Below are 27,462 nucleotides of genomic sequence, written 5' to 3'. Positions count from 1 at the left end.
AAAGTTTACATAAAAATCAGTCATTTACAAAAAGTATTTCTTTCTAAATGCACACACATTCACAGAGTTCCCCCAAATGGGACAAAACTATGGCCATGATGGAACTACCCATATTTTTACTTTCATGTAGCTCCTATTTGAAATTTTGATAGAAATAGCAGCATGCTATCTTCATATAAAGTGTACTAGCACAGTGAGGACAAATTTTACTATGAAGATGCCCAAAACATTACTATAATATTGTATCTTATGGTAATTAATAGTATCTTAACTTGATTCACTCTACTCCCACCTAAGATGGCTTCATAAACCTAATATCAGTTTTGCTGGTTTTATTATTAGCAGTTCACTTCTTAGCCAGTTAAGTTAAAAATCTCTCACTGTTTTCTTGTGAACAATGCTAATTTCAGCTCTTCAGATTCAGCATACATGCTCAGGAAGAAAGGATCCAGTAGAATGGAAAACATCTCTCCATTGTCATCAGTTAACAGATGGCTTAGGACTGGAATTATTGACTTCTAACATCTTTTCCTCCCTTATATAAAATACTTTTGAGAGTTCTAAGCTTCTGGCTTCAATCAAACATGGCAAAAATCAAGCACCCATTTACATACATTTGTCTACATAGCTTGGCATGTATTTTTTCGTTTTAATTTTGTTGCCTTTTGCTTTTACCATATGCACATTCACTCATGCATTATGAAGGAGCATCCATCCATCTTCTCCAGCCTCTTCTTATTCAACATCCTTCCTTCATGCCTCCTTTACACTTTTTTCTCTCAACTAAGCAATCACAATTACACTTTTGACTGACAATGCCACTGATTTTCATCATAGCCTCTGATTCTATTCCCATTTTGTATTTTTAAGGATTCAGTCAGAAGAGAAATGCATTTTTCAAATTCCTGATTTACCTCAGCAGTCCACATGATGTATGTAAATCAAAACAGTCTCGTTTCCTCCTTAAACTGCTACTTTTCTCTCAAGCAAAAATAGTCCTTGATTTGAACAGAAACTGTCCATGTGCTCTGAACTCTTCAAATAGATCATGAATAAATGGGAACTGATGAGTTTTTGGAAGGCTGATGTTATGAAACATTTTTTCATACATGTCCTCGCTATTTTTAAAAGAAAACTTCATCCATATTCAAAAGAAAAGCTATATGCTGAATTTATACTTTCTGACACGAGATTCTGAATTTACGCATCAGTGATTCAAACATTTTTTTTTAGAATGTACTCCTTTGATTTGTCAAGATTTATTTGCCTTCAGACTGCTAATTCTTAACTTCTTCCTCCCACATTATAAGTAACATAAATCACTGTGTCACCTACTAATTTAAAGCATGATGTCCGATCTCTTTTCCACCACTTTATAGTAAATATAGCAATGTAGTTCTAAAACAGTAACATGCTGAATTATGTTAATCTTAATTTGAAAATTTACAGATTATTCTTAAAGGCTCGTGCAAAAAACCCCAAGGTGGCTAGGCATTTTCTGCTTTTTTTCAATGCTTAATAGGTGCTTTGCTGTGTAAATAGACGGATTTCGCCAATTCATAAATTAAATAATCTCCATGTCCTGTGAAAGTGGTCACTACTCTGCATTGATTTAGACAAGATAAATTAAGCATGGCGCTACACTCAGCAAGCACTGATCAAAATGCAACACTTAAATGAGCTTGTGTGACGGCAGGCCAGGTTGGTACTAAACCGGAGCCTGTATTTTCTCATGACTTCTCTGCTGTTTATATGGAATAAATTAGTGGTTGCGGTGAGATTCCTAACAGACGCTTATTCACATAACAAAAGCACCATGGTATCTTGCATGCAGATCCTACACAGAGCTGCCAAACACTGACAAGGAAAAGATCATGAGCTTGTTCCACAAGTGAGTCAAAAAAGAAGTGCTGGCACCCTGAAAGGTGCCTGAGAAAATCCTAATGGGCCACATCATTGTTTCATTCAGGTTTGTTTATCAGATACAAGACACAGCTTCACTAAGGAATCTCCAGCACTATAGGTTTTAAGTCTCCATTATGACTGGCATAAGTACATTAAAGCCTCCCTGAGGACTGCTGGTTTCTGTGCTCCTCTGAAATATCACAGGGAAACAGTCTTGGGATGGCCAGAAAGTTTATGGTTCTAATTCTAGATCTAGATCCCTGGGCAAGAATTTCCTGTGCAGGTTTTTTATTCTTTGGCTGTGAGAGGCAAACCTATTCTAAAGAATCTCCCGGAGTTATCAGATCGTTTCTGTGCATCGTGGCAGCCAGAGAGCATTTGCCTTCACCCTTCCTTGCTCATCGGCAGCCAGGATGGAAGGCAGAAGGAAGCCTGGCAGAAGGAAGCCAGGAAGGTGGGTGACTTTGACATCTCTCAAATCCATAGAATTCTAGTAGAAACCTAGCCTATGCTCCTGTCATGTCCTGGCACCTGCCTTCTTTGGCTGGTTATTTTTGCTTTACACGGACTTTGAAGCAGTCTCCACTGACAAACAGAATGGGGTGGTTCTTCACACAGCGAACAGCAGAGCCGCAGAATGTCTTGTCTGTGGATGCAGAAGTTAACATAGCTTGGAGGGAGACAGTAGAAATACTTGGAAGAAATACTCACTTATGGCTGCTAAGCAGATAAACCACATCAGTTTCAGGCAATCTCTTAAACTGAAAATAGCTGGAGGCAGGGAGAACACTCAGAGGAAATTTCAAATCCTTGCCCTGCACTTGCTCTCCCTGGCTATCTGCTTTTGGCTGCTGGTTTGTATCTTGCTTGGTTTGTTTGCTTTCCCAGAGCAGAGCATGCATGCAGTCCCCAGCTGCCACAAATTATGCTGTGGAGTTCCCTGCAGTTGACTGAATTACAGGGGTTGGCACAGAGAGAGGGCAAGGCTTAAACCTCACCTTGGGAAAACTCATCAGTGGCTTACTACTAATTTAGTAAAGTTCCCTTTTTTCATCTGATTGCTTATGACAGAACATGGATCTAAAACTGAAGGACTGGATGCTCAGCTATTTTAAATTACTATGGCTTGGCTGCGGCCCTTGAAAGCAGGCTTCTTTATCCGACTGTAGCTGTGACATGAAAAATGTACCGTTATCTCACTGAGGATGCTTTTATTGAATAGTTTTGAATGCACACGCTATGAACCCTTTATTGTCCAAATGCAAAAGATTTCTATTTTTAGAAGAAAAAATGTAGTTCATACCCTGCAACAACACAACCTATCTGTATCCTCAGCTAATGTACACAAAAGTCATAATGTCTCTCGGCAGGTGCTCTGGAACTGGCTTATGTTAGTCTTAAACTACAAAAATTTGTTGTCATTACTGAGCAGTTCAAATGAGAAAGCTGTTCTTGCAAAACATTTTTTGTTAAATAAACAGTATTTAATGGGCCTAAAAAGAAGAACAGAGCAGCAAGGAACTGCAAAATGTTATACCAAAAGCACATGCCACACCTGTAAATTAAATCCAAAATCAACTGTTCTGGTGGGCAGAAAGAAGGGCAGAGCATGCTGTTTGTCACTGGGCATGCGAATGAGTTGCATGCCATGGCTCAGATATCACAGCACTCTTTTCAGTAATATTTTTAAGCTTTCGGTAATGCCTCAAGCACCTAAAATTAAAGGTGAATATCTTGAATAGCAAGGGTCTGAATCTTACATATATTTAGAGACTGGTGCTGCTTAACATCTTTGTTGGTGACATGGACAGTGGGATTAAGTGAACCCTCAGCAAGTTTGCCGATGACACCAAGCTGTGTGGTGCGGTCGACACACAGGGAAGGGATGCCATCCAGAGGGACCTGGACAGGCTTGAGAGATAAACCCATGCAAATCTCGTGAAGTTCAACAAAGCCAAGTGCAAGGTCCCACATGTGGGTCAGGGCAATCCCAAACACAAATACAGGATGGGGGGACAATGGATTGAGAGCAGCCCTGAGGAGAAGGACTTGGGGGTGTTGGTGGATGAGAAGCTCAACATGACTCGACAATGTGCGCCCACAGCCCAGAAGGCCAACCGCATCCTAGGCTGCATGAAAAGAAGCGTGGCCAGCAGGTTGAGGGAGGTGATGCTTCCCCTCTACTCCACTCTAGTAAGACCCCACCTGGAGTACTGCGTCCAGCTGTGGGGGCCCCAACATAAGAAGGACATGGACCTATTGGAGTGAGTCCAGAGAAGGACCATGAAGATGATCAGAGATCTGGAGCACCTCTCTTATGAAGACAGGCTGAGAGAGTTGGGGCTGTTCAACCTGGAGAAGAAAAGGCTCCGGGAAGACCTTATAGCGGCCTTCTAGTACCTAAAGGGGGCCTACAGGAAAGATGGGGAGGGACTCTTTATCAGGGAGTGTAGCGATAGGACGAGGGGTAATGGCTTCAAACTGAAAGAGGATAGACTTAGATTGGATATTAGGAAGAAATTCTTTACTGTGAGGGTGGTGAGACACTGGAACAGGTTGCCCAGGGAAGTTGTCGATACCCCATCCCTGGAAGTGTTCAAGGCCAGGCTGGATGGGGCTTTGAGCAGCCTGGTCTAGTGGAAGGTGTCCCTGCCCGTGGCAGGGGGGTTGGAACTAGATGGTCTTTAAGGTCCCTTCCAACCCAAATCATTCTATGATTCTATGATTCTATGATTTATGTTTACTGATGTAACAGTTATTCCTCAGAAACTTGAGCTGAATTAGGGCTGAAGTTTTTAAACAATCTGTATCCGTATTTTTTTAAGCCAGAAATACATTTGAGATAAAAGTAGGGAATCATAAATTACATTTTCAGAGCAACAATTTTAAAAGTGCATTGATTGCTGCTTAATTGCAGAATGGTCTGATATCTGAAATCATTAGCAATGTTCACGGTGCATGTCACAACTAAAATTCCACATAAGCATATTTTTAAAATGATCTCTTCTTTTGCTTAGCTGTTTTGTTCAAGAATCCCTTTCTCATGGATAAGTTGGTAAAATATGCATCACTCAAAGCTCTGTAAAGAATGCAGCCTCTGCTCTGCTTTATGTCAGATGATTTCATCAGCTCTTGGAGAAGGAGTTGAACGAGGATGTTGGCAGATAAAAGTCTTTTTGGTTTGCTTTAAAATTGTGATATATACAATTCTAATTGCAACAAAACATGCATGGAGCACTGGAAACTTATGCAAGAAGAGGGGTGGTCTTTTTTACTTCATGCTATTTAGGATGGAGTTGCCTTTGAGGTTCTGCCTTACTATCACAGAGAACAACTCCAGGGACTCTAAGGCACTGCCACTGTCCTTTCACAGGAGAGGAGGGTCAAGGGATTCAGCTGGCATCAAATCCTTGTGAGTTGCTGCAAACACCAATGCTCTACTTCTGCATGGAAGAGTGTAGAAAGCCCTGCATAGCCTGATGTTCCCACTATGTAAAAGCCAAGTGCTCTATTCTGCTGAAGCCAAGGGTTCAAAGTGGTTATTTGAGTTTCTGGTTGGTTTGTTGGCCGTTTACAGTTTAGCCGTTGATGCATCAAGAAATTCTTATTTTTCTCTTCCCTGACAGGTCTTAGAATTGCCTGTACAAGTTTTTTATGTTATTCATTGAACTCCTGTTCAATAAAAGACAGTCCTCCAAACACACATATGGTTAAAATAAGCTTTTCTGCCGGTATTTTTTTCCTTGCTCATATGTTTCCTTTTGAAAAGGAGATAGTCCTGTGAAATCCTGTGCACAATTGTGCCTGTAGCTCTAAGCACTGTTGTCCATGAGGAACTAAGAAGACCCAATGAAGTGTTACTAGCTTTGACTCATCTGACCAAAGTATCATCTGCTATGCTCATTAATTACAATAGTTCAGGTGGAAACATTAGTCCCCGAGCTTAATTAAAATTGTCTGTTTTTTTTTTTTTTTTATTCATGTAATGAAAGGAGAACAAGGAAACAGATAGTTGAAGCAGAACAGTAGAAAGCAAACAAAGGTGCATGCTGAGGAGATACTAAAATAATGCCTAAGTAACCAACTAAAAAAATCAGTTTAAACATGTGTCACAAAATTTTTTCCAATGCTAGAATTTTCCAGTGTTGGAAGTTCAAAATATTCTTGGAAAGCAGTCACTCTATCTGTAATCTTAGAGAAGTCTGATTCAATAATAATAAAATATATTTTTATAATGCAGAAAGGGTTTTATGTGATTGTTCAGATGATCCCAGGCATTCGATGTGTTCAGATGAGTATGACATAAGGATTATGTCTAAACTTGTAGGTTAAACAGTGCCAAGGCTTGGTCAAAATTTTGGCACAGCCCTCCTGGAATGGTTCAGGAATTAGTCCGGGCTGGGAACCAGCCTAGCCAGAGGCTGGCAGCCTGGACATAGCCAACCTGTTTTGAAGGCTGAGGAAGTTTAATAACATAGGCATGATCGGACAGTGACATTTGGACTGAAGGCCAGAGAACTGGCATTGGCATTGTCTAATTTCCTGATAGCTGACATAGCCAAAGCGTCATCCATAAATTCTTAACGGTTTCTGTATGGCTGTTACCACATTGCTTTCAAACAAAGATGAAACTGTGAGAAGTGGAAGCATGTATTGTTGCTCTACGAAACTGCAGCAGAACTGCAAAGCCCTAATTTTTGAGAGGAGGGCAAGCAAATGAGAAGCACTCTGACAGATGGCACAGTCAGATGGAATGAATTCCTGAGGGCGAGTGCAGCAGAGAGAAGAGGAACAGCGAAGATGGTAAAAATATGGGGGAGTAGCAACTGCCATAGCTGTTTCTACAAAAATAAAGCAGGTTGAGCAAATTGCCTCAGAAGCCTGCCCTGTGCCTTAATCCAAAGGGAGAACTGAGAAGACAGCTTTGCAGGGAAGCATGGTGCCATGCAGATGGGTGATATTGCACTCTGAAGAGTTGCCACGGTTAGAGAGGGATTGGGGACAATCACTTCCAAAGATCACAGCTGGAAGGTCAGCCGAGGCAGATGCTGGCACTGAGAGAAGTCCAGCTCGGCCTGGCAGGTGATGGTGAACGCCAAACAGAGCAATGACAAAAAGCTCAGACCACAGATACATGAACTGAGACAATTTTGATTCCAAATGAGTCAATTGAAGATCCAGATAAATAACTAATAAAAGCATGTTTACACTGCCAAAGTGTCGGTGTGATTGCTGATTATCCTCTGCCTTCCCAAAGACAGTGTTTCAATTCCATAGCAAAGGTGATGGACAATACTTATCACTGGCAAAGAAATCCTGACTGACAGGTCACAGTCTATTGTCACAGTGCTATTCCCTCCTAGTGTCCTTCCCTAGCAGCAAGGGCAATGATGCTGTCCATACGTTTTTCCCCACCGTGGCACAGGCTCTACTGAGGAAGTATTGTTGACACAGAAGCAGCAAGATCCTTCACGTCATTTTTTGTGCTGTAGTGCTGTAGCATCAGATGAAGAAGTAACTGTGGGAAGAGTATTGCTTAGCCCTGGAACCCCAAAACGGAGATGCTCTCTGGAAATGGTATGTGCGTAAGCCAGCTGCAACAGGTGAGATGTGAAGAACTGGGATAGCATCAGTGTATGTGGGCTATTCTGAGAAGTTAGCTACAAATCTCTACCAGGTGTCCTTGGTGAAATACTTTTTTCAGTGGCTTTTAGCCTGGCATGATTTTCACAGGGATAGCAAAAGTCAATTCACTGCCACAGAGCAGTTTACTGGCTGAATTTCAATAGATCATTCTGGAACATGAAGACATTCAAGCTCTTCAGCAAAATGGTTATGGGATTGTTTTCACATGGGCAACAATTTTCTCTCATCTCATTCTTGGAAATGCTCAAAGCGTTCTAGTTGAAACTTCCAAAACCAATGCAGACTCAGCCAGACATCCAGCCTGAACAACTGAAGTTTGGCGAAGCTGTAAACAACTGGGTTTCATGCAAGACTAGATTTCATAATGAAAAATGTCAGGCAAACTTAGATAGAGGTCTTGTTATCAGCTTGCTCTGTAGTATGTCTTCTCATCTATGTCCCAGCATTTGCAAGTCAATCAGCACACCTAACTTTTAATAGAGTATTTAATATCTGCTCACATTTAGACTTCCAATTTTCATCTATTCCTAATGCCCAGTTGATTGGCTATATTTTGATGATGGGATGACAAAACCCGAGACTAACAGAAATCCTTCAAACGCCTCTCTTAACAGAGTTTAGGTTATTTTCTAGATCAGAGAAATCCAGAGTCCAGAATCACTGGACTCACAGAAGTATGTGTATGGAACATCCTGATTTTTTCCCAGTTTTCTCATGACTTTTAGGAAGGACTCACAAAGAAGAGAAAGCAACTGAAGTATTTGACTTAGAACAACTAGTTCTCTTTCTAGAATTAAACAGATGAGACTGAAAATGTACCTATCTCTGTTGATAAGACTCCTTATCAACAAATCCATTCCCTCCATTCTGTGTTACAAAAAGAAGCATTTTTATTAAAGATTCATGGTTTCTTACAGAGTACATGAAAAAAGGAGATGGTCATGATCAGTGAGCTGACATACACAGCCCATTCTCAGATGCCCGAAGAAATTTATAAATGTTCCTCATAATGGTTTCAGCCAAATTTGCTAAATGTTTTCCTTTATTTGATCTGCAAATGACCTATTTTGGCAGCACTCTGAAAAATATATAAAAATAACATAATGTCTGCAATTTATTTTTTCCTGCCTGCAATGATCTATCACAGCATTTTTAAGATGAACCTCTCTGACACTCTGCCAGACTTTTCTGCGATGTCCTTGGGAATTCTGACCTATTAACTATAATGGAGTTTTAATGCAAGCTGTTTAAGGCAGGCTTGTTTCCATAAAGAAACTGTTTTGATTTTAGGGGTTACACAGATGAAATGCTTCTCCTCAGAGTTAGAATCCAAATGATTCCACTGAACTGCATGACAGAATCACAAAGTTTTTGCCATCCTTGAGAAGCCTGTGGAAGAAGAGTTGACCAAAGAAGACAAAATAAACCAAAATTAAAATACAACAGTACTCACACTAGGTATTTCTTAAACTGTTAAAGGCTGCATCGCTGGACTTACAGAAAAACTAGGTTTGTTGCTTTCCTAATAGTATAGTGACACCATATTATTTATTTGTACTAGTAGATATTTTTTTCAGTGATGGTTTTGTGCCTGCTTAGGTTCTCTCTATGGAGACAAATGGGAATATGGGGTTAATATCAATATTCTCCAGCACTACATCAGTTCCTGTGGCCTAGAGAAGGGCTGAGACACGTGCACACTATCTCTAAAGACTCAAGGATGTGCTTGTCTCACCTAATCCCTGGTGTTACAGCTACGCATCCATCTTTCTGACAAGGCTTTGCCCCTGGGGATTCCCACCACCAGGGGACTGGAAGCAGAACAGCCTGATCAGAGCCTGAAGCTGAAATTGTGCTGGGCAGCGTCTTCTAGTAAACAATTCATCCCACCTAAAAACATGGGTTTGAGTACTCTGAAGCAGATTTGGGTCAAATTCAGTATAAAGTTTCATAGAAACAAAAAATGAAAATGGAATGTATGAACTGCAGAAACAGATCTTTTTGCTGTTTCTGATCTTTTTTGCCCCAACACTAACATCACAAGTGAGAGGTACTATCAGCGTGAAGCAGAAAAGAGATGAGAAAATGGTTTCTTTGCCCTCTTTTTCCACATGTCCCAATTCCCCGTCAAAGCCCAGTAGTGTTTTAGGTTCTTACTACACAGACAGAAACTGCTGTTCAAATTGTCTGCATGATTACTGTCTGCATGATTCAAAATGCGTATTTGAATGCAAATGAGTAAATTTTGGGTCACAGGGAGTATGAACAACTCTATGACTTTGCATGTAGTTTCGGGTCTTCCCAAGTGTCACCTCCTGCTCCAGTGAATATTTAAGTATTTCATATAAAGTAGGCTTTTTTTCCTCTGTGAAGAAAGAAGCAGTCATCTTAGAATACCTTGTATTTAAAGTATTTCCCTGAGAGGTGGAAGACTATGTTTTAATCCCTGTATTGTAGCAATAAAGCATTCTAACCTTTTCCTTTCTGAGTTGCTTTGGGTTTTTTTTCATGGTTCCAAACTCCCACTTGTCTTCCTGTTCTTTAAATTTTGCTAGAAGAGCCCCATAATAAAAACAGTATTTTTGCAGTCTGGTAAAATATTTAATCCAAACAAAAACTAATGTGCCTCACTGCAAATCCTGAAAAAACATACCAAAGCATTCATTTGTTTTTGTTTTTTAGATTCAGCCATCAATCAAAAAAGTACAGATATATGCACAGTCTTAATCATAATTGATTTTCCTGGGAATTCCTTTGAAGGACTAACTAAGCAATGTCTCCTTCCCATTTTTCTCTTTGGGTCTCTCTTTTACATGATGGCTACTTCTGAAACCTATCCTTCACCACCGCCTTCTCCTGTCTTACAGCTTCAGAGGTTCAGGCACAGAACTGGGAGCACTGTAAATGTTCTTGTTTTCTGTCTGGGAGGAAAACAGTGCTGCATTTCTGAAACGTTCCTTTTGGGTGAATCACCACGGTATTACTGAGTGATTGACTATTACATGAAAACTTTTATGAACCAAGAAATCAAAGCTTGTTTGCTAGGGGATTATATATTAAGATGGATAAAATATTTTTTATATTGACTGTGATAACAAATATAACTAAAACTACAATAACAAACATATAAGGTGACAAATATTGTAATGTTAAAAAATACCAATGGACATATTGCATAGCTACATATGCAATATTATTTTTATTCCCAGATTCAGGGCCTATTTTCTTAGAGTGTGTGAGAGGAGATGAAGTAAGGGAAAGAAAAGGAGCTGTTGCTGTGCCATTAGCAACCGTGGGATGGCTCATGCACTTCCCCAACACGTGACCCGACTGCAGCCCTATTCCTGCCTGCCACCCTCACCCAGGTTGGAGCTGTGCCTGCCCTCGACGCTGTGAAATCCTCTGACACTTTGCTTATGTGTTCCCATAGGAAACTCCTGCCTCCTCTGGCATTTCATACAAAGAAAACTCAACTGCAGCCTTTTAGAGACTGACTGTGTTGCAAAATAACAGTTACTTTATTCCTGTACACCCTTCTCACTGACCCCGCTCAGGTTCTCTGGTCTTTTGGCTTTGTTCCCTGAAACTATTTTTTTGTGCATCACCGTCTATATGTGCTCCATTACAAGTGACTGATATGAATAATCGCATAGTTACAGGGTTGCACTGTGATACAGGTAAAGCCATGAAGAAGCCAGCATTTTCAATCTAAGTAAGGGAGTCTTGAGATAGGGTTGATGTTGGGGTGAACTGAAATGTTATCTGTCAGCTGTAGCTGTCAGCAAAAATATTAAAGAAAGAGCAGCTGCATCGTGCCACAAGCAGGGGAGAGGAGCAATCGTAGCTCCGAAATAGATTTTAGAGTCAGACAGAGTTTTCTTTTAATGAATCCCATTAATAGTCATGGACTGTTTATTTTCAAACCTGCTTTGAGCCAGTTGATAATGCTACTGCTTTTAAAATGTTTTAAACAAATGCTTGAGATGCAAGTAAAGAAGAGCTATTCAGAATAGGACTTAGTGAATGGTATGCTACTACTCTAATAAAATGTAATTTTCCCTACTAATTATTCTCAGCTTCTGTAGCCCTAAATTTACCCTCACCATTTTAGTGTGTAAGTGCTGATATAGCAACAAAATTGATATGACAATAAAAAATCATAACCATATTTCTCAGCTGGGAGAAAAATTATTGGCTTATTGTAGCTTCTGTAGCATTTATTCTTCCTTTTCAGAACACTTAATTAATAAGGTACTAAGCTATCCTGAAAATATTTATTGAAGAATAACATCTTACAGTCTTTTTGGATTGCCATTAAAGAAAATACTAAGCGTCAGCCTTTTCTGGATCTTGAATTCCAAGAGAAATGTAATAAAGCTTGTGGCGGGGTGTTATTGTTTACTGCTTGGAAAAACTTATGCAACAGCAGAATACTGTTCTGATTTTTGAGCTGCTGCTAATGAAGTACAACCAGACAGGGTACATTGCCATGAGTCAGGAAATCTGGATGTTCCTGGACAGAGGCCAAGGGAGCTTAGACACATCAGAGATGTGATGTATATGTATCCTTTGGGGGAGACACACTGAGCTGTTTTCAAGCATCTCAAGCTGCCTAATTCAAGAAGCAACCAAATGACCACCCTGAAATGAAGTTAATAGTTGTCCATTTCTCAGAGTCTCTTGCTTTTACACCAGGAAAACAAGAATGAAGTAGGCTGTCCAGGGGATCTTAGAGATTAGATACTAGGTTCAGCCTTGAGACAGCAGGTCCTGAGGGTGTAACTTTGTTCTTTCACTAGTAAAAGAAAAAATTAAAAAAAAAAAACCACAAAAAAGAACAAAACAAAACCACTAAATTAAAAAAAACCCAAACACCAAAACCCTGATACGCTACAATTTACTGTGAGATTTTAAACAAACTTTTTGAACTCATGGTCTGTTAAAGAATCGTATGATTTTTTTGCAAGAGCATGGGTCCTACTGTTGTACATAGGGTGAGAAGCTCTGCTCCCCACAATGCTAAATCATTTGCTAAAATGCTGCTACATTTCAGTACAACATTATGTTATGTGTGCAACTCCCCAGCATTTTTGGAGCCTTCAAAATGTCGTTACCATGGGCCTCTATTTTTCGATGGAAATTAAGTGGTTTCCTAAAGCTAGTTGGGATCCCATAAAAGGGTGCCACTTGTTTCTTTAGCTTTCCACTCCCCTTTCTTGCAGCTTAATATAACCACCCCAGGAGACTTTAATTTTTCACTCTTACGCTACCCTTTTTTTGGTAGGTACGTTTTCCTTATGTTCCCACAACCCTTCCCCACATCATGCCCCAAGGGAGGACTACAGCTTTCACTGCCTCTCGAAGCAAAGCAGGACATGCAGAGCAGTTTGGTTCCTGCCCAGCCTGTGCTGGTACACCCAGGTTGTGGGTGGCTGCTTGGACATCCACATTTCTCATCTTTTAACAGAGGATGCTCTCACAATAAAGACTTGACATCCCTTTCATGAAGTCTAAGTAAAGGTCATTTATTACTCCATTCTTTTCCCCCCTAAGAAGGCTCTCAAGTAAACTTTCAAGAAATTATTTCCAGACCTCTTCCTTACTTCTGAACTAACTTCAGGCCTGCCTTTGCAGTTACTGCTGCCACTACACCATGGCAGAGCATGGTGTGGAAGACCTGCACTGCCTTTAGCAGTGTTTTGGCAGCTGTGGCTGCAAGCCTTGGCCTGTCTCTTCTGTGCCATGGCACATACGTGAGTGTCAGACTCTGCCCTGCTCTTGGACCTACTGTCCCTTCTGTCTATTGGTATTGCCGACAGCACACATTCAAAATTTTGAGATAATCTTCCAAAGCTGTGTTTCAGGAGATTTTAAAGCAATACCTCATGGTATCAGATCATCTACAGTTCACAGACTTCAACTCTCTTGAAGACATCAGGACTGTTTTTTTCTAATTTTCTCTGTTTTTTATTAAAGCTGAGTCATGTAATGGCAACCTAATCCCTAGGGTAACTCTTTATCAAAAATCTCAGCTACCAAGACAGTCACCTGAGCTGTCAGCATTGCTTTAACAAGGCGGGAAAGACTGGAAACACCAACTACTTGCCCAGGCCTGCAGGAGACAGACAGCACCGCAGGACATTTCTGTTTTCCAGATGCCGTCTCTTCCCCCAGCCAGTACATGGGGTTCCTGTGGCCTCTCCCCAGCCCCGTGGTAGCTCCGGGGCTGCCCCACCATTGGCTAATTTGGGTAATTGCCACCTGTCCACTCCTTCCCTCAAATGTCCTTTTTCCTCCAAGCTTGTTTTTTTCCCCAGTAGCCTCCTTATATCAGGCAGCTTGTCCTGAGCACTGCCAAAATAACAAGAAGTCCAGGAGTGGACAGCACCACCTTTGCCCTATGAATCTCTTCTGGTACAACTGAACCTGAGGGAATGGGTTTGTTTTTCCTAAACATCTTAGTATTGACAATAGTTTACCTTCTATTTTGGTATGGTTTTGTTCTTACAGCTTCCTGGTCACATCCCCAGTCCCCCTCTTTCCTTTTTCTGCTGTGCTTTACCAGTATAGCTGATTTCTTGCTACTCGCAGCTCAGGGCACAGCTATACTTCCCTCTGGGGAGCTCCTCTAAAAATACATATTGTCATTCGGACTAATTCAACTTCTATTCCTACTTCTCCCAGCAGAATCTGGTTTCCAAGGAAGGCTATTTAAGTCTCCTTATTCAAAGCTGTTGACATGATGTTCAATACTGTAACATCTCAGGGTGTCAAAGTCACTACTATATTTATTCTTGTAACATCCCAGGTGTTATTAAAAGCGTAGAAGTAAATAACTTGCTGAGAGTCATACAAGGAGTCACTGATGTGAAAGCCAGCCATTTAACCAGCCCTCCTCTCCCACAGTATGGTACCCAGCACCTCACATTTTAAGGTAACATTATTTGAAAGGTATAAACAACAAAATTCAAACATGGCATGAACATTTTGGAGTGGGAACCTGAATAATAAGCAATCCATCATATGTCCTGTCACTCTTACAGCCTGTTCCCTGTAGGGTGATTTAGTCTTTGTTTATACAAGTAATGCTGAAGGTATCTAAATTAACCCACCTTGTGTGCAGTTATGCTTGCCTCATTTTTAGATACTCAGTGCTGTCTTGGAGGGATTTTTTCAGTTGACAGCAGTAGCCTGCAGAATTGTTCCCATTCTACTTATTCCTCAACAAACTGTTACAAACTGTTGTGTTGTGTTCAGGGTATTCACTGAACACTTATGTAGATTATTCAATTTATTTCTGATATTTTACTGTGTTTCCTTTGTGCTATCTAAGCTAAGGAGAAACTCATTACGCTGTCTATAGCTAATATCATGTATTTTTCTAGCACTTCATTAGTTTTCAGAGACCTGTGGTGACATAGGTTTTGTGCCTGGTAGCAATATTGAACAGGGGCTAGAAACTGGTATCACTGGTGGGAATTTGTTTTCTTGGAACCAGAGAGGCTCCAGAGAGGCCTCTGAACAAGTCCTCCTGGGTCCCCAAGTACCACAGCAATCCTGTTGTGTATCGGCAAAATTTTAATTACAGCACCCAGCTTTAGGAGCATTACTTGCTGATTCATCTAAAGAGAAGAAGAATACCTGTCTTCAGTGGTTATTCTTAATAGGTATGAGTAATCCTATATGGAAAGACTGCCTGCCACATCCCTTTGAGTGCCACAAGACCACTACTTTGTCCTTGCTTCATGCTACAGTAACCACTGCCAGGTAAATTTAGATGCTTCCACAATCAAGAGCTTTTCTAAACCAAAAGAGCCTGAGCTAGTCTCAGGTTAACCAGAACTCCATCTAGGAATCCTGTCTGCCATATGCGCGTCATGCTCTGTTCCTGATTAGTTAGGATACAATTGGAAAGAGATGTTCAGTAAGAAAAGTGAGCTGAGCAGTGGAGGCAGTCTTCAGGGTTTCCCTCCTCAAAAGCATCATCTCTGTTTTCCTTCCTTATTTGCTTATTACTGACAATCTCAATGCTAGCCTTTCAGCTTATTGGACTACCTGGAAAGATAAAGATAGAATACACTTAACCTTTTTTTCAGAATTCTTTTGCAGAGAGATGGCACCTTAATGCCATCCTAATTCTAAATGTTTGACTCTCAAACAGAATGGATCAGGGAGGTGGAGGAGGGTATGCATTCTAAAAGCTGGAGTAAACTAGGATAGAAAATTACATACAAGATTTTTGGTTCTTATTATTTATGCTTATTTTAGGATATAGCACATCAAATGTAACAAAATTGAACAAAAAAACTCAACAGATGTTGCTTCTTTTGCAATTTTGAAAGTGCCAAAGGCCTGTGATTTTTGTTACTATCAACCACCTCTCCAGTCATCTTTTATTCAGCGTATGGATTTCAATATACTGATTATCATCACTGACAAAATATTCCTCAGCCAACCATGTTCAAAACTTTGTGATCCAGATAAGATGTGAGACGTTAGAATAATTACAAATTAAAATACTCAAGATAACTGAAAATAACCTGATCAGACTCTGGAGTTAGTCCCACTTTGAGTGAGACTAGATGACTTCTTGTCAATTCCTTCCACCTAAATTCTGGTTCTGTAACTCCACAAGTGGCACCCCTCACTCAGAGGACATGCTAATATGACCCTGCCTTTTACTATTTGCAATGTGATGCCTTTTGTGACTTGGCTTCTAGCTTCTGGCTCCTGCCACTCGAAGCGGTGGCAGCTCCCATAGCCAGCTGCCTCATAACACGTGATTCCTCTGGCACTCAGGAGCTGTGTTGCCATGTGTGTCCCTCCGTGCAGAAGGGACATCTTGTTCTGCGCTATGTTTGACATGCTTGAGGATATCTAGCATGGCATCATTCCCTTCCTTCTGTTGACTGCCCAGCATCAAAAATCAGAATGTTTATTTTTCTCTAAAGAATTTTATCAGATTGAGGAACTGAAATTCTTATCTACTGGAAAATAATTTGCGTTTCTTTTTATTACAGAAGTCCTTGTAGAAGAATAAAAGGAGGAGAAATAAGACACTCTAGAACAACTACTCTACCTCAAAAGTTTTATCCAAGAGTTTTCGTGATTACAGATGGTGGGACAAGTGAGATTTTGGGACTAAGTATGAATGACAGACACAGCAACTGAATAGCTTTAGCATGAGAAATATATGCCTAATTTTTTTAAAAATTTTAGTCAGCCCAACACTGAACAAGTCATGGCTAACCACATGTGGTTTGCCTCCCTTTTATTTATGCCCTTGCTTACGGCTTTTTAAGGGGTATTTTTTCAGCAATATGAATTATATATTTTAAAAGTAAGAATGTCCTTTGAGTCACATAACTAGATAGTGTGAGGCTTTATGAATATCCTATCTGCTACATTCACAAATTTGAACTTGATGATAAATTGTATATGTTTTTCTTTAGTGTGTATTTGTTGTCAGAGTAACTGCAGTTTTCCCAATAAATGGAAATTGCATCGTTTCCTTAGCATTAAGGTTATTGCACTGAAATAGCACCATGAACTCACCACCGCTTCTCCCTTCCTGTTGTTAAGCTAGAGCTCATTTAGTTACAGGAACAGGCACTGAAACAGGTTAGCTTAGATATGTGCACATTAGAAAGCTGAAGCAAGTCTGCTTAGCCCCATTACATCCTATGACTCATGCATGTGTGGGAAAGACCTTATTTTCACAGAGATCTCTTAGATAAACAAGGCAAGTTGGCAGCAATTCGATTACACTGATGTTAGCAGTCTCCTGCTTTCTGTTGCGTTCGTTTGCTTTGTATTTTCTGAAAAATGCAAGCAGTCTGATAAACCGTAATGAAAATTCTTCTAACAAGGACACATAATCTTTCATTTCAATTACTTCTCTTTTTTTTTTTTTAGAAAAGCTGCCTTAAAATAATTTTCTAAAATACTCTTTTCTGTTATTACAATAGAATCCATTTTTTCTCAGTTTTTTTTTTAAGTTTGTTAGTGAAGATGTAGCTCTGCTCTTGCTAGCCACAGCCATAACACACTAGTTAGTTAGATACCCTTCCCCACCCCCAAAACCTACAAGCTTCTAAATACTGTGGACTTCACATAGAAGCTTCCAAAATATTACTTTTACATATGCACTGGAACAAACTTTTGAACAGCATAAATCACAAAACATTATACGCTTTGACACCATTTCCCCAAAAAGGAAAAGCAAATAAAGCAACCCTCACTATATTAAAGGGCTCTTAAAGTACAGAAACCAAACTCCAAAAGTTTATTGCAAATTCCTTGAGGTTTTTGCTCTTGTTCTGAAACCTCATCGGTTTATATGAGAGTCTGGTCACATCATAGATAATTAATATTTTAATTGCTGTTTTATCAGCTTTGAAATGAAACTCATTTGGACAACGTACAGCAATCTATTAGATTCACACACCCCTTTGCTTGTGTCAGCTAACAGCAATGAGACGGGTTGCCCATTTAAGGCAAAAAGTACAAGCTCCAGTCTGTTTCCCCGTACTTCGGATGTGATTGTCCCATTCCTTCAGCAACGCGTTCTGTAATGCCAAAAAGCACTGCTTTCTTACAAAAAGCATGCGCATGTGCACACACGCATATTTCTGATTAAGTTTCAGCACTCATAAAGCTGCAATATTAAAGAACTGGATGTTGGAATTCTTAATTTTTCTCTCAGTTCTAGAATACCACATATAGCAATCTTCTATTAACTGCTGAAAAAAAAAAAAGCAGTGCCATTTCATTGCCTCAGAACACTGCTCTCTAAACAGCCTAGGATAAATCATGTACTTTAACAGCTGTGTATCCACAGAAGATTGATTTCAAATTAAAATGCAAATGTGCTTTTAGGATATACACTTTTAATAGTTTTAATAGAGGAGTTGCCTTTTTGTCTTTATTTGCAAAGTGTGCAAACCATTTTGGAGGTGACCTCAATCTATGTAATCTTACATATTATCTTTACAGTTAGCATTTGCATGCTTTACTTGTGGAAAAGATTTAGAGATATAGTCCAGCCAAAGTAGAATGAGAATGATAGGGCAAAGCCATCTTGAATTTTAAAAAAAAAGAAAAAAAAAAAAGCTGTCCCAACTTAAAAAGACTTTGTGTTTGCATTTATATTAGTATTTATTTTGCTATGATGGTAAGAATAAAAAGTGATACAGGAAGTGAGATCATCTGCAGAAGCTAGAGGAGTAGGTTAAAAGACCCAAAATAAAAGGAAAAATCTAAACAAGTATCCATAAAGGCACAATTTTCTCAAATACATTAGTCATCACACAATCTTCAACATGATTAGAGACTCCCACTGTCTCTCCTGAACAGGAAATAGGTACAACTGTTCCTCTCCTTCAGACACTGGTACCTCAGAGAATAAATACAGGACTGTGTTATAAATGCTTTATTTTTCCTAGTATCACTAACTTGGTACAAATACTAGCTACTAAATGGGAACAAGAGGGGTTAAGAAATCTTAATTCTTTATTAAATAATTGTTTCCTCAGCAATCCAATATCCTCTAACATAAAGAAACAACTGTATTCCCCAAATAATTCCCAGTATTCCGTATAAAATTAGAAAACAACTTTCAGTATTAAACACTGAGAGAAATCAAAAGATAAACGGCTAAAAATGAAAAGTACCAGAATAAGGTGATGAAGCTGAAAAGTATAGGTGTTTGTACTTCTTGTAAAGAATATTTAAACCTTTCTATACAGCAGCTTATCATTATTTAATCACATACACTATCTTTCTAGCTTTCAGTTCTTATCTTAGGTTTTATATACTAAATATTTTTGTGAAATAGTAAGTATGAATACATGAAGTGGAGTTCCTTTTCTTTTGTCCTGTTGTTTCATCTGGCTTCTTCACAAATATTATAGCTCTATTACTCCAAATGGCATTTTAAACATGTAGAAGGACAAAATCCCTGTCCCCAAAATCAGCTTATATATTAAAATAGTATGGCAAACTGCAACAACAAACCTTGAGAAAGGAAGGGAAGAAACAGGAAATTAGAGAAAAAGTAAAATGTCTCTTAGGAAAAAAAATATTTGGACAGGAATACAGATGGTCCATTTTGTTAAATGCTCTTGAGGGGACTGGAAATTTATCTGTTAATTATTGAATGCTAAGAGCTGATCTTATTAAACTCAAAGGAAATCTCACTCTGAATTCAGTGGCATAAACCTGGCCTCTGACTCAGCACAGCTCTGAGGCACATTCTTAATTTGTGCCTGGGGGCACATCAACTGAGTTAGATGAGATTACCAAAAGCCTTAAATTAAGCATGTGTGGAATTTGTGCCAACATTAAGACCCTGCATCAGGAGTTTTACGGATACACTTGTATCAGTAAAAAGCCTTCAGCATGGAAATGGCTACACTGGCGAAATTGTGACCCAGAGGAACAAAACAGGGCATACTAGTAAAAGTAGAGATTTCCCAGTATACTCATGCTTACTCCACAAGCTGCTTTCAGGATGCACAACTGTACCTTCAGGAGCCCTGCCTTGGTCGACATAGCTCTGGTAGTAGACAAGTTTAGTCTTTCCATGACATTAGTGTCAGGTGCTACAGTGAGAGGCACTATAGAAAACTCCTATGTCATTAAGTCGATGTCAAGCTTACTAAAGCCAGTATCATAGAGGATGGACCGGTTAACACCAGAGCTGAAGGTTAACAGTCTACCAGATATGAGTGGGAGGACTATGGGAAAATCGAGGCAGATGTAGGCAAGGACAGAACAGTGCTGAGCTTTGAAGATGAATTTCAAGTCCTTGAATTTGGTGTTAAAAAGAACCAGACATTGTATAAAGAGATTGAAAGACTGAGGCGATGACAAAACTCCCAGTTAAGATGATGACTTTAGCTGTGGCTAGATTGGCTAAAAGAGGCCATAAATTATAGTATTGCTGTAATGAAGGTGAAAGAATGAGCCACAGGCAGAGGCTGGAAGTGGATTCAGATTGGGAGGAATACACAGGCTTTAGCACCATGAAAGGCAGCATTCATTGCACAGCTATGGGAATATAAACAAAATCAAAATAATATATAATGGGGAAAATAAATGGGTATGCTATGTCTACTTGTCTTCCAAGAAAATCTCTACAATTAAGTCTATCGCCAAAACCTAAATTACTTTTTGATTTGATATAAAATTGAGCATGGTTTCACTGTAGTCATTAGTAGAATTGGCTATTCTTCAAATATGAAACCATCTGTTGAATAGCCACATTACATATTCCAGAGATTTGATTGGAAAATCCCAGAGACTCTTTGTGGACACCTGTTGAGAAGAGTAATTTTAGCCTCCTCCTCCATTTTGAAGTGGAAAGGAAGACAGATGTATGTAAAACCACAACTCCGTGTGTTAGAGTTGGAAGTGACTATCAGACTCTTCAAAAGTGACTTCATTTGATAGTTATTGGGCTAATAAATTTGCGTTTTGCTTTTAAAAACTTTGCTAAAAGTAAATTGTGTAAGAAAAGTAAAATCGTAAAAGCATACATTATGCTGAGTGACAATTAAATCCAAAAGGCAATTATTAGCATAGCATTTTCCTTGATTTTGTCATCCCTATATATTCAGAAAGTCAAAATTGCCCTTTCTTCACAGTTTATTATTTGCCAATTAACTCAGTCAAAATAAGAAACAGGAATTTTCACTCTAATGTCAATATGATAAAAACTGTACAAATCATATTGTCTCTGTTTTAGTTCTCACCGTACAGCTTTCTTCAAAAAAAATAACTTTCTCAGGATATGTCTATATTAAAAAGCAATACCAAAGTTTCCTTTTGAGGTTTAGATTTGGGATACCATAGTGCTGCAGTAATTTCACAGTAATGGTTATCACATTAAATCATGGCCAACAAAGAGAATTCCTGTTTAGTGCTTAAGTAGTATGCCCCTTGCTATGAAATAAAATGTAAACTACATTGTGTTTGCTTTTAAGAATTTTCCTCCATCCTAGTACTTCATTTATCTTACTGTTTCACAGGCAGTTACATTCTCAGCCACTAAGTCAAAGTTGCTTCAGAGTATTTTAATTTCATCCAATCTGTAAGCATATCACTGCTAAGATGTGGTATTGATGTCATTTCTATAGTATGCAGGGATGAAACTAGAATCATTTAGCTGAAGCAAGACCTTCTCATCTCAAGGAACGGACAAATATTTTTCATCTGAGACAATTCTAAATAAATCTGTGAACAGGGTTTTCGCAGGGGTTAAGTGCATTCTTTAAATCTTTGCCTTCATAACTGAATTCATATTGCATATGAATTCATAATCAGTACGTCTTTTAAAAATTCACGCATACTGGATTTCTTTTGTTTGGAGAAAATGGCTTTAAAAGATGGGGCGGGGGTGTGTGTGTGTGAATTCATTCTTCAATTGACCCAACAGCTTTTGTCAGTTTAGACAAAGCAAATCATACTATGCAATTCCTCCCTTAAATTACATGACCATTACAGGACCATAGGATATGCATTTCCAATGGATAAACATGCTTCCATTCTGCTGCCAGGGTAAAACATCTGAGGACTGGTTTCTCATTTATTTTGCTAAAAGAAACAAACACCTTAATAACAATGACCCAGCTCAAGCACACTTGGGTACAATAAACATAAGGTCAGTCTTTAGGATGGTTGCATTATACAGCTAACCAATCAAGCAGAGATTAATATTCATTCTATGTAAATAAGTGCAAGAGGAAGAACCAAGAGCTGTTGTCACAAGAGTAGTACGAAAGGCACCAGGTGTGCCTGTGCTAAAAGTTACTAAGGAAACGAAAGGTACAAACGCACTGGGTCACAAAGTATTCAGTTAATTCAGTTACTGAATGGCTATTTCCTCTCACTTATCACACAAGCTGTCACTGTTTTTAATAGCTGCTAGACTACCACTGGTAAGGATTGATATGTATTCTATTCTTAAATGTTGGTTTGTCTTCTGTCAGCATGTAAGCAGATACAAGCAAGATACATGTCAAATTCTATACACATTTTTTCATATTACTACTACCTACTTGATTATGCTTGTTCTAAGAACTGCAAGAGTTATTTAAGCAATGTGATGAAAGCATAAAAAAGAATCTAAAACTTTTATCCCAGCTTTCACCTACTTGGACCCAAATTATGCAGAAGATTGTTCATAGAAGGAAAGAGACAATAGTCACTTTCTTAAAAGAAGTAAATCACTCTTTTAAAAAGAATGCGTTGGAGTGGTTAGCTCAGTCTTACCTGTCAGCAACACGAACCTAGGAGTATATCCTTTACACTGCAAGATTGCAGTAGCTCGTCCCACAGCACCACCACAGTAGTAGACCGATCCAGACCAGGAGAACACAAAGAGAGAAACTTTCCCCACTTTTCTAGGTCTACCGGCAGCTGAAGTAATGAAGGAAATGGGGTAGAGAACAGAAGACCGGAGCTGCTTCTCGCAGAAATCCCAGGCAGGAGAAGTAGGAGGTATACTCTGTCTGTGTCTCACCCAGACTTTTGTTTAAAAGTTTTTTCAACTGTTGCTAGGTGGTGTTAGGCTTTGGCAGTTTAGTTCTCAGATTGTATTTCCCCTCTTCTGGTCTCTTCACACAGTGTTACAGCAATGACTTTGTTGAGCTCAGCTCGCTTGTGCTATATTTAACCAGTGTTCTCAGCAAGTCAAGCCTGTCAACAGCTGAGAAGTTTGGAGCAGGCTTTGCTGAGTTCCTCAGCTGCTGAATTATCAGTGGATGTAGCACCGCACAGCCCAGCTACTACATTCACTGAAAGATTGTGGGGAAATTGTCAAATCCTTTTAAGGGCTTCCAGTGACTTCACAGGAGTAATTACTATTTAAAGCACTAAGTACAAGATGTGTATTTAGGCATATATTTTAGACTGCTAGAGAAAGAATACTTGTGTTCACAGCAGATGAGTTCAATTATTTATACAGTGAGGATTTTCCTAGGACAAGTAGGAAGTTTATAATTTGAAAGGTATGCACTTCACTTGAGGAAAAATTACACGTGGGGAGAACTTTTTGCAGCATAATTTTTTACAGAGTTTAAATATATTAAAATGACATGGATAAATTAATGAAAGTCTTAGGCTGGAAAGTTTTCAGTGTGGTATTTATTCCAAAGACAACCTTTTTTCCCAGACCAAGAGCTTCCTACAGTAATTCCTACTCTGTCTCTAACTCTCACTGAAGAAGAAAAGGAAAGCCACACAAACTCCAATTTGTTTGATATGGATATTAGGAACGCATCACTCCAGGACTGTATACATTTTCATGTATCCACACTTGCTTCTGGATGTAATTACTCTTCCTAATTCTAAGCTGTAAGTCTCTTAATCAACAGACCAGCAGTAAATCGGGCAGCTTTTCAGCTCACAAACCACCACAATATCAAGATTCTCCAAAGATGCTGCAGATACCAGACTCCAGAGCGAAGCCCCTGTAAATATCTCTGGCAAGGAAAATGCTTTACCCCAACAGCTCTGTTCTCATCTGAGCTGTGCTTCAGAGCAAAATGCAGAATGAGCCTCCTTTGGAAAGCTTTTCCCTGGTGACAATTTACCATATTCGCCTAGGGTTAGATGAAGAGGAAGGAAAGAGAGAAGAAAGAGAAGAAAAAAGTAGAAAGATGCTAAAAGATTTGCTTGCCGATATTTATACATTGAGACGCCACAAACTTTCAGAGTAAAAGAAGGAGATTCGAGCAAATCACAACAATGATGCTGGGCCACTGTGCAAATAGTAGGATGTGTAGTGAAGAGATTTGATGTCCTTTGTGGCAATTTCAACATGCAGGAACCTAATCGGCCACAACTATATGACATGCCAGGGGGTGAGTACAAGCCCTCACGGGAAGCAGCTGTAGGATTAGCTGTAGTCTGGTGCTCTAACCCTGTCTCTGGAATGACTTCTGCTTGACCTGTGTTATTTTCTAAACAAGTAAGGAAAAATGAAAAAATACTTTCATTCCTAAGGAGCTCATAAGCAGAAAATGAAGTAAATATTAGGTATTATGTCAAGTAACTGATATTTAGACATTGATGATGCATTTATAAATGCCTCAAATGCTTCCATCATGTCAAACATATTTTATTTTGGAGACCAAGTAATAATCACTAATTTCATGTTATCCATTTCAATATTTGACTTGGACAGAATAGCTAGAATGTATAAAAATACAAACACTTCTATTTTACAGAAACAGCTATTTGGAAGATTATTGTAGAAACACATAATATATTGGCACAAAGTTTGGTGTTACATGCTTACACTTTGAACTGAAGTGAGTTACATACATCCACATTCTAAAAAGAACATCTGATTTTGTTCCCTCATATAAAATTGACGTACTCCAATCAGATGAGTAACGTTTTGACTATTCTGGCCTCAATTTCTTGCTCAAAGTGCAATATTAATAGTACTTTATCCATTCAACTACAATAAATCAGGAAAACTAAACAATTAACTTGGCTCATAAATCTCAGAGAAACCAAATGATTCTCAACATTTCTCTTCTATTAGTTAGTGGCACATTCACTGAGTGGAAAACAATACAACCTCTTAGGAGGCAATCTCCGCTGCCAGCCCTTGTGGGTGGGTTTCAATAGTGACCTGCTGATGCAAGTCTGCTCATTCTTGTACACTTGCAAACTTACTCCCCAGCTGTGCAGCATAGATATTAATCCTGTAACACAGTGGGGATTTCAGCAAAAAATCTGAGGAAAATAGAAGATTTTGCAAGTGAATCAAAGAACATATAGAGACTTCTAGCATAGGAAAGAGTGTAATTAATCTGCATTACTGGAAGTGTAAAACTTTAAAATTTGTGCACTATGAAAATGGTTCGCATCTAAGTATTTCCCCTAAGAATGATGGAAAAAATAGTTATAAATAGCTAGGTTGTGGAGGCTGGGGAATAAGAGAAAAACAGAACCACAAAAGAGACTTTTTAGTTTGGCATCCTACGTTAGGTCGTAATGTCAATGTACAGCATTATCTTAAGTCCTAGTGACATCCTACAACTAAGTCTAAAAAGTGATTTTTTAATAATTTCTTACGTTATCTCTTAATCAAGCAACCAGGATACTAGAGTCCAAAGTAAATACTTTTAAGAGCATTTTTAATGGAAGCCAAAGCTCTCAGCACTATTTCAATCAAAACACCAAAGGCTAGAGCAATGCAAAGCAAAGGTGACAAAATATGGCTCTAGAGAGTGAACAAGAGCAGCAGCAGGGCCTGTTGCCATTTTTGGAGATAATGTTAGTCACAAATACAGCAGAGGGATTGTCATTGTTCACACTATCATATTTCTCTATACTTACTTTACTAGTAAATGGAAGAAAAATTTTTATGACCTAAGCTGCTCTAGAGAAATTCCAGGCTTGATGCAGAAATTACTGGCAGAAAATCCATGATTTTTTATAGAGAAGATCAAAACAGATGTCTTCTTCTGACCTTACTGGTCCCTATTGACCTTAAAATGCATGCCTGTAAATAAACTTTTTCTGGAACACATACAATAGTATTACTATATAATTTTTATCATCTCAACTATCTATGACTGTAGTGTATGCATATATTTCATTCTCTTAAGTCATAGTGGCATCCAGAGATACAGCCATCTACCTTTGTCCTTTTCAAATATTTTATATCATAATTAACTAGACCAAAATATTAGAAACAAATCTATCTATATGGGCTTAGAGTTTCTCAACTGTTTACGTCCTGAGGAGCTCTACTATTTGTATAATTCTGTGTGAGCAACCACTGTCAGCTCCTCATTAAGTTGCTCCTTAAAATGCATTGAAGTAAGAGTGATCAGTATTTTAGTTTCTAAAAAAATAATTTTTTGTTTGCCTGAAGGGTAGTGCACCATAGTCTTCTGATCCCCTGCTTTCATAATACTTATCGCTCACTTCCATAAAAGCTATATTATTTTAAATTGCGTTAGTGCTTTTAGCTTTGTTTTGGCTTTACAGTATAACTTGTGCTGTGTTACAGTACATTGGAAGGGAGGGTGTTTGATCATGTTTTGATTAAACTCATCTTGGCTGCACCTCCTCAAATCTATATTTTGAGAGGGCTAGGTATTTATTCTTTTCATTTTTCCAGATACCATTGTCACCTCATAAAAGCTGATATTGCTTTTTAGATATTAGGTCTGCTATATCTTCAGCTCAAGCACCTGCTTTTTTTTAGAACCAAAGAAAAAAACCACATTTCTGCCATTTACCTCATAGATTTAGTTTACTTGTCTATTTTATAATCTTGCCAAATTAATGAAACTAAAAAATACTTTGTGACATTCTGCAATCCAAATATTTTCCCAGATATGTAATTTCTTTTCCTAAGAAAACTATGTAGAATTAAAAAGTGAACTGCATAATTAACACTGCTATTTATATTTTCCTTACGCTATTTACTCCCTTTATTGACATCTGCAAAACATATGACATTAATTTTTCTAGTGGTAAACATGTCAGATATATAAAAAAAATTAGTGCCTTAAGATGCTTGCCACAGTCACAAACCTCCAGGAACACTTACTGGAGTTTTATAGTCTTTCCTATAGCAGTTTTGCATGCTTTATCAGTGAAATAAAACCAGGGTGACTTTCATTTTGATTCTTCAAATGCTGTCTTGATCTATATTCTGTGTTCAAAAAGCATTTTTTGCTTTTTTATTTTGTAATTTTAATGAAATAAACATATTAAAAGACTTCGACATTTCAGTTGTTTTCAATTTTGTGTTTCTCCATTGTACCAACGAAAATTATGGCATTTCCTAAGTCTTCTCTGAATGAAGTGAGGTGAAATTCAAAGACAACTTGAGACAGTTAGATACATAGCCACATCAAGAACATCGGACGGCCCATCAGA

General features: G+C 38.7%; 1 protein-coding gene across 5 annotated transcripts in view; it reads right to left on the bottom strand.

Annotated features, from left to right (window-relative positions):
• FILIP1 (filamin A interacting protein 1) overlaps window positions 1-23,354 on the bottom strand; it is a 110,949-nt gene extending 87,595 nt beyond the window's left edge. For all 5 annotated transcript variants that reach the window (XM_074581349.1, XM_074581352.1, XM_074581351.1 and 2 more), the window contains exon 1: window positions 22,825-23,354. The gene's annotated coding sequence lies outside the window, so the exon portion shown is untranslated. The remainder of the gene's footprint in view (window positions 1-22,824) is intronic.
• Between the last annotated feature and the right edge of the window lie 4,108 nt (window positions 23,355-27,462).

This window comes from Larus michahellis, chromosome 3, assembly GCF_964199755.1.
Source record: "Larus michahellis chromosome 3, bLarMic1.1, whole genome shotgun sequence".
NCBI lineage: Eukaryota > Metazoa > Chordata > Aves > Charadriiformes > Laridae > Larus > Larus michahellis.
The sequence above is the reverse complement of the archived record's forward strand: the minus strand, read 5'-3'. Positions and strand labels throughout refer to the sequence as shown.